The 13,259-nt window shown below is 34.7% G+C and overlaps 1 protein-coding gene across 8 annotated transcripts in view; it reads left to right on the top strand.

Annotated features, from left to right (window-relative positions):
* KIAA0825 (KIAA0825 ortholog) overlaps window positions 1–13,259 on the top strand; it is a 447,444-nt gene that overhangs the window by 253,626 nt on the left and 180,559 nt on the right. The gene's annotated exons all lie outside the window — the stretch shown is intronic.

The raw sequence follows: 13,259 nt of genomic DNA, 5'->3' as shown, positions 1-13,259 counted from the left end.
ATAGCTCTTTTAAAAACTATAGGCAATTAGCTATCAATGCTAACTATAAAAAAGAATATACTAAATAAAATGTGATCATATAAATTTAGTGGAATACTAGAGAATAATTCAATACAACTAAACTATCTGTTGTTTTGAGGATGAGTAGTATTGTGGGGAAAATTGAACAGCCAGATATTAAGCACATCAAGAATCTAGAATAGTTTTAAGTATAGAATGGATACAAGAATTGACAAATAAATGGAACAGAACAAAGCCTGATTTTATTCAGCTCAATAACGAAATGCCTGCGTTTTTTGGTGTTTGTTACAGCAACATACTTTGGTGTTTCTGATATACATCTGATTTTATTGAGATTGGATGGAAGTACATGTGAAATCTTTGCAGAAATGCTCGTCTAAGTGTGAAGATCTCACCAAATGGGAAGTGTGTTTCCATTATCATTAGAAAGGCTGAACTTTAAAAATAAAGTTGGTGAAGTTTTTATTTTACTTTTGATTTTTTTTTAATTTTTATTCAAGAACAGCAATAGGAAATTTGGATATTAGCCAATGTTTAGTATAACTTTTTTGGACTTCTGGTGGACTGTGTGATATATTGTACATAGCAATAATGTCATCTGCAAATATAGACAGTTTCAATTCTTTCTTTACAATTCTTTTGCCCTTTATTTCTTCTAGATGACAATTGCACTGGCTAGGACTACCCTTATGAAGTTGAATGAGTGATGATTCTTGGTTATTCCTGGTTTTAAAAAGAAAGCATTCAGTCTGTCAGCATTAACTATGCTATTATTGATGGATTTTTGGTAGATGCTAGTAACATAATGGAAAACCTGACTGTGTTTTGTCCCCATTCTTGGGGGAGCAACCTCTGAATCTATGGAATTTCCTGTGACAGGAGAGAAATTTTTGTTCCTGGTGGGCCCAGGACCACACCTCTATCAGGGTGAGGCCAACCACACCTACACTAGTAGGGTGGGGGGCTGGCCATACGTACAAGACCAACCACGTGAGTAGGTACTTAAAGCTTTGAGCCACATCATGTCGGCTCATATCAGCCTATATCAGACCACCTTCCCAGCCTCTGGGAATTCAGTCACTTGAACATTGATTCTGTCAATCATGCCTACAAAATGAGATCCCATATAAACCCAGAACATGGGAAATCCTAGAGAACTTCCACTATTGAAAAGATAACATCATTGTGCCAGGAGGGTGACACATTTTGACTACATGTGGAGAGAATATAGAAGCTTGTGTTTGAAACCATCCCGGACCTCGCCCTTTGTGTCTCTTCTTTTGATTTCTTCTTAGTTGTATCTTTTCATTATAATAAAGCTATAATCGTAAATATATTGCTTTCAGTGAGTTCTATGAGTTGTTCCAAGCAAATTATCCAGCTGGCAGGGGTGGTGGGAACCCCTGAATTTGTAACCAGTTGATCAGAATTTTGGGTGACCTGGGCATCAGAACTTGTGACTGGTATCGTCTTGTAGAGGGCTGCCCTTTGACCTACAGAGCCTGGTCTAATTCTGGATACTTAACAGTCAGAACTGAATTGGATTGAGTTATATCAGTTTTTGCAGTTGGGTCAGAAGCTGTTGGAAGTTGTAGAAGTTTTTGCAAAATCTATACAATGCCTTTATCAAATTAAGGAAGTTCCCACTATTGCTACTTTGAATTCTCTTTTCATAAGTGAATGTTGAATTTTGGTGAATTTAATGTCCTATATCTATAGTTTTTCTTTTTAAATTGATAATATAGTGAGTTGTATTGATTGATTTTCAAATCTTGAACCACATTTCTTGGGATAAACTCTACTTGTTAGTGGTGTATTATTCTTTTCACTTATCACTTGATTCAATTTGCTGATATTTGGTTGAGGATTTTTCTGTCTGTGTTCATGAGGGATATTGGTTGATAGTGTTTTTCCTATAATGTCTTTAGTACTTTTAGTTCTTGGGAAAAGCAGTTCTCAGAGTGAGTTAAAAAGTGCTCCCTCCTCAATTTTTAAAGAGATTGGGTAGAATTAGTATTGTTTCTTCTTAAAATGTTTAATATAATTCATCAGTGAAACCACCTGGGCATAAAGTTTTCTTTATGGAAGATTTTTTAACTCTGAATTATTTCCTTTAAGAGGTATAAGTCTATTGCTGTCTAGTCCTGTTTTCTATTTCTTCTTGAGTGAGTTGTAGTTGTGTTTCAAGAAATTGGTTCATTGCTATACATAGAGCTGTTCTAGTATTCCATATTATCCCTTTAATGCTAATGGAGATATCCCTTATTTCAGTTCTTATAGTAGTGGATTATTTCTTCTCTCTCTCTCTGTCAGTAGCAGTTTTGATCTTTTTAGAGAATCAATTTTTTATTTCATTGAATTTTTCTCTATGTTTCCAATTTGGTTGTTTTTGTTTTTGCTTTCATTTTTATTTTTCCTTCCTCTTGCTGTGTTTTTTTCTAGTTTCATATGGTAGAAGCTTAGATTATTAATTTGAGATCTTTCATCTTTTCAACTACAAGCATTTAATGTTATAAATTCCCCTCTATGTACTGCTTTAGCTACATTCCATCAATTTTGATATGTTTTATTTTCATTTTCACTTCATTAAATATATTTTTAGTTGCTCTTGAGACTTCCTCTTTGGCCCATGGTTATTTATAAGCATATTGTAAATGTTTTAATATTTTGGGATTTTCTCACAATACCCTTGTTAGTGATTTCTAGGTCAATAGTGTTATGACTAGAGAACATTTTTTGGTATGATTTCAATTCTTTTAAATTTGTTAAGTTTTGTTTTATGGTCCCAAACATGCTCTATCTTGGTCAGTGTTTCAATAGCACCTAAATGAGCGTGGTTTTTTTTGCTGTTGTTGGATGGATTGTTCTATAAATGTAAGTTAGGTCATGTTGGTTGATAATGTTTTTACGACCTATGTCATTTGCTTATTTTGTGTCTTCTCATTTTATGTCCGTTTTTCCTTTTAGTTACATTAGGTTTTGCTTCATGGATTTTAGAGCTCAGTTGTTAGGAGCATTCACATTTAGGATTATTGTTTCTTCTTGTTGAATTTACTTTTATCATGTTATATTTCTCTCTATAGCCCTGGTAAAGTCCCTTGTTCTGAATTCTATCTTGTTTGATGGTTAGATAGCCACTCCTCATATTTTTTGTTGTTAGTATTAAAACAGCATGTCTTTTTCCATTCCTTTACTCTTAACCTATTTATATCATTGCATTTAAAATGAGTTTCTTATAGACAGCATATAATTGGGTCTTGTTTTTTTTAATCAAATTTGACTATCTTTCTGTTGCTGTGTTTAGACCACTTACATTGACTGAAATAAGGATATTGAAATTAGGGCTACCATTATGTTTCATCTTTTTTATTCTTCTGCTCCTCTTTTCTTGTCCTCATTTTGATTATCTGAATATTCTGTTGTTTTCAATTTTAGTTGATCTGTTAGATTTTGTTTATAACTCTTTGTAAATTTTTTCTTGTGCAAGGGTCAGTGAACTTTTTCTGTGAAGAACCAGATAGTAATATTTTGGGCTTTACTGGTTCTGTCACAATTATGAAACTACTCTATGGTACTACATGACATTGTAGTGTGAAATCAGTCATATAGTATATATAAAAATTAGGTGTGACTGTTCCAGTAAAACTTTATTTATAAAAACAGGTGGAAGGCTTAATTTGATCTGAGGGCCATGTTTGCCAACCTTTTTAGTGGTTGCTTTAAGGACAGTAACCTACTTGGAGTTAATTTATTACCACTTCAAACAAAAGGTAGAAAAGCCTTATGATCTTAATAGTCTTTCGCCCCATCTACTTTATGTTAGTAATTGTCAAATGTATTGCACCTACATACATTGAAATCTCCTCCCAGTGTGAACTTTTTTATCTTTCAACAATCATACATTTTTTAAACAATGTGAAAACTAAAAAATTATTCTGTTTATGCAGAGATTGTATTTACAGAGTTGCTCTTCCTTCATTTCTGAAGTTTCGGATTTCTGGTGTCATTTTCCTTTAGCCAGAAGAACTTCCTTTAGCATTTCCTTTATTTTATTTTATTTTTAAATTTTATTAATTTAATTTAATTTAATTTTTTTGCATTTCTTTTAAAGTAGATCTGCTGGTAACAAATGCTCTTAAATTTTCTTTATCACAGAAGGTATCTATTTCACCTTCATTCCTAAAAGATATTTTTCACTGAATATAGAATTCTGGGGTGACAGGTCTTTTCTTTCAGTGTTTTATGGATACCTTCCTATCTTCTGGCCTCCACAAATTTTGTTAAGAAACCATAGTCATTCCCCTATAGGTAATGTGTCATTTTTCTCTGACTACTTTCAAGATTTTTTCCTTTATATTTTGTTTTCAGCAGTTTTATTACCATGTAGATGGCATGTTTGATGTTGTTTGTCCTATCTGGAAGTTGATGAGCTTCTTGTTTCTGTAAATGTATGTGTTTAATGAACTTTGGAAAGTTTTCAGCCTTCATTTCTTCAAATATTTTCTCTCCACCACTCTTTTTCTTCTCTCTTTTAGAGATCCAGTGACACAAATGTTAAAGCTTTAGATACTTTCCCATAGGTCCCTGAGCTTTCTCTTAGTCTTTTTAAATCTTTTTTTCTTTCTTTCTGATCTTCAGATTGAGTACTTTCTATTGATTATTATATTAGTTTCCTATTGTTACTATCCCAATCTACCACAAACTTAGTGGCTTAAAACAATACGAATTTATTTTCTTACAGTTCTAGAGGTCAGAAATACAAAATTGTTTTGCAGAGCCAAAACTGAGGTATAGGAAAGGCTGTGTATTCTGGGCTTGTGGCCTGTTCCTCCATCTTCAAAGCACACAGCTCCAATATCTCCTTCTGCCATCACATTGTCTTTATTCTTTTTTTTTTTTTTTTTTTTTTTTTTATTGACTTTGTAATACTATTACATCAAAAATATATATGTGAGGTCCCATTCAACCCCGCTCCCCCACCCCCTCTCCCTCTCCCCCCCCAACAACACTCGTTCCCATCATCATGACACATCCATTGGATTTGGTAAGTACATCTTTGGGCACCTCTGCACCTCATAGCCAATGGTCCACATCATGGCCCATACTCTCCTCCATTCCATCCAGTGGGCCCTGTGAGGATTTACAATGTCTGGTGATTGCCTCTGAAGCACCATCCAGGGCAGCTCCATGTCCCAAAGACACCTCCACCTCTCATCTCTTCCTGCCTTTCCCCATACCCATCGTCCACCATGTCCACTTTTCTCAATCCAATACTACCTCTTCTATGTGGACATTGGATTGGTTGTGTCCATTGCACCTCTATGTCAAGAGGAGGCTCAAATTCCACATGGATGCTGGATGCAATCCTCCCATTTTCAGTTGTAATCACTCTAGGCTCCATGGTGTGGTGATTGTCCTTCTTCAACTCCATCTTAGCTGAGTGTGGTAAGTCCAATAAATCAGATTGTAGGTGCTGGAGTCTGTTGAGGTTCAGGACCTGGCTATCACATTGTCAGTCCAGAGATTCAAATGCCCTAAATATATCTTAAATCCCAACGTTAACTGCACCTCCAGCACATTAGCATGAAAGTCTTATGAAGGGAGATCCCATCTGAGTCCAGATTCATCACACATAAACACCATTTCCAAAGAGGGGCCATCTGCCCTGGTAGTTAACCCCATCGGCCATGGCCATAACTCTCATGGGTCTCTTTAGCCTTCAAAGGAACCAATATCTGGGGGTTGTATCTGCTTTATCTGTCTCTCTGACTCTGCTCAGTTGTGCATGAGGGCAATCCTTCTGCCAGCCTCCAGACTCTTTTTTAGAAACTCGTAGCCATATAAACTCATTTCTCCTTTCCATTTCCCCCTTACTTTAGGTCAAACAGCATTTTAAAGTCATGTTATTTTATGTAGACATGGATATTCTGCTGATCCGCATTGAACCTTCCGTATAAGGTCCTTTTCCAGTTGCATCATCAGTTGGTATTTGATAGTGGTCCCTCGTTGCCAGGGAGGCTCGTCCCCGGGTGTCATGTCCCACGCTGGAGGGAAGGCATTGCATTTACATGCTGAGTTTGGCTTCGAGACTGGCCACATTTGAGTAACATGAAGGCTGACAGGAGGAAATTCCCAGGCACAATGTTGCTCTAGGCCTTGTTCTTATTTTAGGTTTATCAGCTCACAAGCATAGTCATTAGCATCAGGGGCTCACTGTTGAACCCTCACTCCCTCCAGGTCCCCGCCGCTGTACCTGGGAGACTGTCACTGCTCCCCTAGGGACCGTGGCAGAGCACCACTGGCCAGGAACCCAGTACCCCCCCTGCTGTGGTTTTTAATTGTTGCCATTATGAGTATATCCAATCATTACCATGCCCCCTGGACATATGTTCTGTACAGCTCCCTGTCAGCCATATATCACCTGTCATGGGTATCCCATACCAGTATCCCTCCATTGCCATTGTTGAAACACTCTGTGGTACAGAACTCCCCGAAATTTGAAGCCCAATATAATGTCATGGTCCCTTACTAGGGAATGGTATATAGCGATGGGTTTAAAGGATGGATAAAGAACTTGGATAAAGTTAGATAAAGAACTTAGATAAAGAATGTTGACTTGAAAAAATTCCACATCCTATCCTTTCCCCCCCCCCCTAATTATTCAGCATTTCTTAACAGGAGTCCTAGACCACAGCAATGCATATATATAATATACAGCACTCCCATACATCCACCACATTGTCTTTATTCTGATTTCTTACTTTGCTCTTATAAGGACCTTTGTGATTACATCAGGCCCACCCAGATAATCCAGGGCAATCTCCCCATCACAAAATCCTTAACTTAATCTTATTTACAAAGCCTCCTTTGCCATACAAAGTAACATTTGCAGATTATAGAAATTAGGATATGGACATCTTGGGAGGTCATTATTTAGTTTACCATAATTATCTTCAAGTTTACTAACTCTTCTGTCATTTTCATTCTTCTATTGAGCCTTTTTTATTAAATTTTTATTTCAGATAATGTATTTCTCTTCTGAAAACAGCAATCTTTCAAATTGTTTTAAGAGTGTTTACTTTTACTTCGGGGTGCATTGTTATAATAGCTGTTTCAAAGTCTTGGTTTGATAAGTCTATGTAAGTCATCTAGGAGTTAGCACCTGTTGATTGCTATATTGAATAAGTTTGGATTGTACCCTGGGCATTCTGAATGTTGTACTGTGAGAATCTCCATCCTGTTAAAATCGTCTGGAGAATGTTTAGTCTTGTTTTTGTTTTTGTTTAGTTTCTTTGAGCATCAAACCACGTTCTCTTATATTCTGGGGAGAAGTTCTGTCACACCTTCTGTTGGTGGTGGTTGCAATGTGAGTTCAGTTTTTAAGCCTTTGCTATGTGGTTCAGGTCTGCCCCTCACATGAGCCATTAAGGGATTGGTCTGGGACCTGGGTGGTGTTTATATTGTAGTTCAGTTCTTGAAGTCCTTGTTATGTTTCTTTACTACGTTCTGTGCATGCACAGCTTGGGGGTAAGCCTGAGTGATTTCCCTCATTCTCTCTGGCTTCCAAAGACCCCTTTTCCTGGTCCTTTGGTCAGAAAAGGTAGATTCTCACAGAATTTAAGCCTACTTCACTGTCACACATTCCTGAGAGTACCCTTGGGGTGAAATGGCAAGAAACAAGAGAGATAAAGGATATTACACTCACAGTCTTGCAAAAAACAAACAAACAAACAAACAAAAACAGGCATCTCTTTTCTTACTTTCCTCCACCTAGAGGGACAAAGTTTCTCCCAGGGTCTTAGGTGCCACAACGCCACCAAGACAAAGCAGATCCACAACTAGAGCAGGCCACAGTGCAGGACTGGGAGAGGGAAAAAAGGGATAAACCAGGAATGTTCTTTGTACTTCCTGGCCCACAGGGACTTTTATTTTTTCCCATCATCTTGCCAAAATACTGGGCTTCTTTCTGAGTTTTGCTGACTACACCTGTTATAGAGATCTTGATTTAACCTACCTTAGGGTCAAAAAGGAGGAAGGAGAAATACTAGGAAATTCATTGTCACCATATTGGTTTTTGTTCCAAGTTTTGACCTCCTTTACTATCCTGCCTTGTTTATTTCTCATAGTCCTTGAGTAGTTGTTTTGTTTTGTTTGTTTTATCTAGAGTTTTAAAATTGTACCAGTGTGAGAGATTAGCTGCAGTGGACATACTCCATTTTCCCCAGAACAAGAGCTCTGCATTTTAAAATACACATTTTAAAATAAATGGGCATGCTATCAACAAATCACTCTATCAGAAGTTAATATAAAGATGCAATTGACTTGCTTCACTTGGTTGACTTCAACTTTTGAAATAACCTGATCATGATGTGACCATTTCTTCAGTGCTATTCAAAGTTATTTAATTCAACACATATTTATTGTCTGCCTAATATATATCAGGAAGTGTTCAAGACCCCATAAAATAGTGGAATATACTGTATTTTATGCTATGTGATGCAGAGTGCAGAAAGATCATGGTTTAAAATCATATACAAAATAATTATTACACTCTCAGTATTAGACCCAGCCTAGTTGCATTGCATTATTTCCTTAGTATTCTATTTGGGTAGATTAAATAATGTTACTCACAAAGACATGTTCATGTCCTAACCCCTGATTCTGTGGATATGAACTCATTTGGAAATGGGATCCAAATCCTAATGCCAAGTCCTGTGGGTGTGACTGTATTTGTAAAGAGGATCTTTAAATATCCTTTTAAGATGAGGCCAAACTGAATCAGGGTAGACCTTAATCTTGTTTCCCAGTGACTTTGTAGCCATAGCTCCATTATTTCTGTAGATGGCTCTGGAGCCAGCCTATTTTTCCCTCCTTTAGTGACTCAGTGTTTTCCCCTGAAATGCCAAAGAGTTATTTCTTCATCTTTGAAAATCAGTTATCTCACCATCATATGTCTTCATTTTATCATTCTGTATCACTTTTGCCAAGGAAATGCTTTATCTTTCAATCTGTATATTCAAGTCTTACTTTTATTCTGGAAAGTTTTCTTGAATTATATCTTTGTGTATTTTTCATATTCCATCTGTTTACTTCTTTTCTTTAGGGATACCAATTACACTTATGTTGGATCTCCTTCAATACCTTCCCTTATCTAACATCTTTTATCTTCGGTAGTTTGTCCATTTCAATTTCATTTTACCACTTTTCTTAATCCTTCTGTGTCTGTTCTTTTTGCTTCTTCCAACATGGCTTTCTGAAAATAAAATAACTTTAATAAACATTAGAGTGGCAAAATTTCCATTTCTCTTTGTTGAGAGCAGAAGACAAAATTCATTTTTATAATTCTTAGTGTTGCCACTGGAAGTTGAATAGTAAAATTTCTCTGTAACATCCCTATGAATCTATTTTTAAAAGACAGATCCAACAAAGCAATTAAAATTCCCTCTAAAATTATAACATTGTTTCTTTATAACTGAATATAATCACTTTTAAAACTTTTTTTTTTTTTGGTTTAAAACCTAATTGTAGACAGAAGTATCGTATATTTGATATTGTTCTTGATCAAAATTATTGGGTTAACATTTCAAAAGATCGGTCTTATATTATTGTAAAGGTATATCTGTGGTCATTTTTCTAGCTTTCATTGTAATATTTTATTATATAAAAGTGCATTTGGGCAAAGGTATGGTATGTGATTAAATGCTGTTACTTTATTCCATCGAAATCTTATTATATATATTTTTGCTTTATCATTTTTCAAATCATCTGTTGCAGTCTGAATATCAGCAAGCAATACAGTGATAATGGATCATTTTACTTTTTTCCTCATGTTTTTAAAAAAAATGCTTACTGATATTTCTTATATTACAATAGTTTCTCAATTAATCAAGACACTTTTAACCAATGACAAAAGAGTACAGTAATCACTCTGTTCACTTTATTGTTTTATATAACCTTAAATTTCCCAGTGTAGAACATGAAATAATTTTAAAAGATAGACATCTATAGTCATTTTCAAATTTCAATATATAATACTAGCAAAGGAATTTATCACCATCCTAAGAGCAGTGTTTAGTTAATGGAAGGCCCCTGAGAACTTTTTAATATACATCTAATTTTTACGATTGCTTATAAATTAGAACCTGTTTCTACAGGGATAGCTTTTATATGTTCTTTTTAAATGATAATAAATTGATTCAATTATGAAACATAGAAATATCTTTAAATGAAACTCAGTAATATATGCATACATACCACAAATTAGTACTGTGTCTGGAGAAATGATCCACTTACTTTTATATGACTGTCTATAAACTATTAATCACTTGAAAAAAATCAGAAATGTGATACATTTAAATATTGATTATACAAGTCAAATCTGGAAAACATGCATTGTTTTGTTTGGAAAGCCTCTTGAAAGTATTAGTTTATAACCACAATATATAGATTTTCAGGCAAATATTTGAAAAGGAGGTTGAAAATAGGGACTCAACACAGTACATCTGAATTTGTTCTCATTGCTATCAAGTGTGTTACTTCCCAAAGACTCAGAGTAAATGAAAACTCAACTGTATAGTGCATGTAATTTTCTCCTGCTGAGCAAAGAATTAGCAGAGTCATGATTTCTCAATGTGGACAATGATTATACCTGTAGTGAGTGTAATGAAGAGATGGAAATGAGTTTTGTTCCCCCATCTTCACACCAAATTACCAATAGAACAAGAATAAAAATCCAAAGGGCCGTGTTTTTCTTCTGCATAAAATAATATTCAAGTTCTTACTTTCCTGGAAATATAAATCAAGACAGAAGCATGTAGAACAAGCTTCAGAATGGCTGAATTAATAATTTTAAAAAGAACCAAAGAGTTCATAGAAACATATACCCTGTGATTCAGCCACTTCTCCTCCCTTATTAACATTTGCTGAGCATTGACTTGTAATGTAAGAAATCAGGGTTCTTAGATCATTTAAAGCAATCTTGCTGGAAATCCCCATGTAGTAGTCCTTAAGTGTGAGAACTATAGGTACCCTCAAGCACCAGTGTTCAGCCTCAGCATAAAGCACTTAGCATATTTCTTTTACTCCATAGTTTTAAATGTGTGAGACCATGTGATCAGGGTCCTTTTTATATTCAAAATGGCTCAGCTTCTGTCTAGAAAGTGTCTTATTGTCATGATGTCACCACATCTCAAGATTTGTGACCTTTTGCACCATATGGATTCATGGTAGTCCACATCCTAGTTTACAGGCCAGAGTGCTATTGTACCCCCACTAGGGGGTATCAAAGGCTTTTGGACTGGAATTTCAAGTACTGATAGATTTGGAAAAACAAAAGGTAATTTTTATATATGTGAAGGACCGCCAGATGTCGCAAAGGCATCATTGATGAAGCAGTTTTTATCCAAAATGTGGCACTTATATAAGGAATACTAGTATTGTGTTTGAGAATTGCAGAGGCCATAACAGGTCAGTGAAATGTCCTTCAAACATCTGATTTTTACATTCAAGAATGGCCAAGATGAAAAGATAACCACATATCTGACATTGACGTTACTACCATTTAGACAACCGATTCAATTGCCTTAGTCAGTGGGATCAATCAAGCCTTTATTACTTTGAAAAACCACAGAAATGATATAGTTTTCTTTTTCTTTAAAAATGATGGTTTGGAACTCTATCCTACCACTATACTTTATAACATTAAGTGCTGTGTAGAGAAATACATATAAACTTTTGTCTTTTCCCTACCCCTTAAGTTTAAAGCATTTTATGAGATGTACAAAATTATAATAATGAAAGAAATGGTGCTGAGTAAATTTCTGCTGAGCCAAACTGTATGCATAAATTGGCAGTTTAACAAGTGAAACTTGGAAGCAGGCATTTGATGATTGATTTTTTATTGAGACAGAACAAGCATGATAGTGGGTAAAGTAATTTTCCTTATTGAGAGAAAATATAGTGTTTTTCAACATGTCGCTCGTATGAATGGAAGCCTTGTCAAAAAAATGGAGCAACACATAATATCTTTAAAAAGGAGAATTAACATAAGTATATCACTCATTTTATGGATCAAATATTATACTTGTCAGCTTTATTCAGAATGTCATAAAGTTTATGTCATAAAGGTAGTATTATTACCTTTGTTATGTCCTGGGAAAAACTCTGGTATTAACTGCTTTGTAAGTAGATTATAAAATATATTCAGTTGAAGAAATGTAGTAATGAAAATTAAAGCCAAAATATGTATTCATGTGTAGATGTGAGACCACTCCCCAGTAATGTTAAGTACTTGAAATACATTATTCAACAAGTATCCTGCTGTATATTTTTCTGTAATGGGCTCTGCTTGAGAATACAAGAACTGTCAAGATAAAAATAAGAAACATGCATCATCCTAATTTAATTACAATTCATAAAAATTTCCTCTATTGTATGCATTACAGGGAGATGTATAAAGTTTCTTATAAAAATAATCATATGCTATTGTTAATTGAGATTTTTCAGTTAGAATTTTTGTATTTAGTTTCCTATTGCTTTAAAGGGTATTTGCATATATACACATATCAATATGTGTATAACGTGTAGAATACTTGGTTTATATGTACTCTAACCACACCTAATTTTATAGTCACATCTATGGGAAAATTTAAATGATAAATATGAATTTGTTTATATAGGATTCTTTCTAAGTTTGTAAATGTATATTTATTTCTGGTTGTGTTTTTAAGCTATCCATTTTGTAATTCTACTTTGCCATGGATATATTATTCCTATTTGAAATAAAGTGCATAACAATATAATGAAGACATGCTCATGCTGTTTTTCTGGACTTAATTAGTAGGAAACCTATGAATATGAGGCTCCTGTTGCATTTCAGTATGTATATCCTGGGTCCATGTTCTATGTGAAAGATTATCTCTATTTTATTCTAAGACTTTATGTATATTTAACCTTTAATTTGACTAGCAGGTTGTATGATTTACATAAAAAATAGATCAGCTTTGAATTCACTGAATGTTATTGGTATAACATAATCAATCATCTCTAAATGTTAATGGTGTTAAAGAGCAATGAGAGCATATGTCTTATATTTGTAATCCTGTAGATTTATGAAATTATTTAAATGTCTAAGAGCATTAGATCATGGCATTTCTCTGTGGTTAGGCATTGAAATTTTTTGAATGGTGTGTATCATTCTAGTAAAGGTGGAGAAACACTCTAATATAAGTACATTTTTA

The sequence above is a fragment of the Dasypus novemcinctus genome, chromosome 2, assembly GCF_030445035.2.
Source record: "Dasypus novemcinctus isolate mDasNov1 chromosome 2, mDasNov1.1.hap2, whole genome shotgun sequence".
In the NCBI taxonomy this organism is placed as follows: Eukaryota; Metazoa; Chordata; class Mammalia; order Cingulata; family Dasypodidae; genus Dasypus; species Dasypus novemcinctus.
This window is presented reverse-complemented; position numbering and strand designations above follow the sequence as displayed.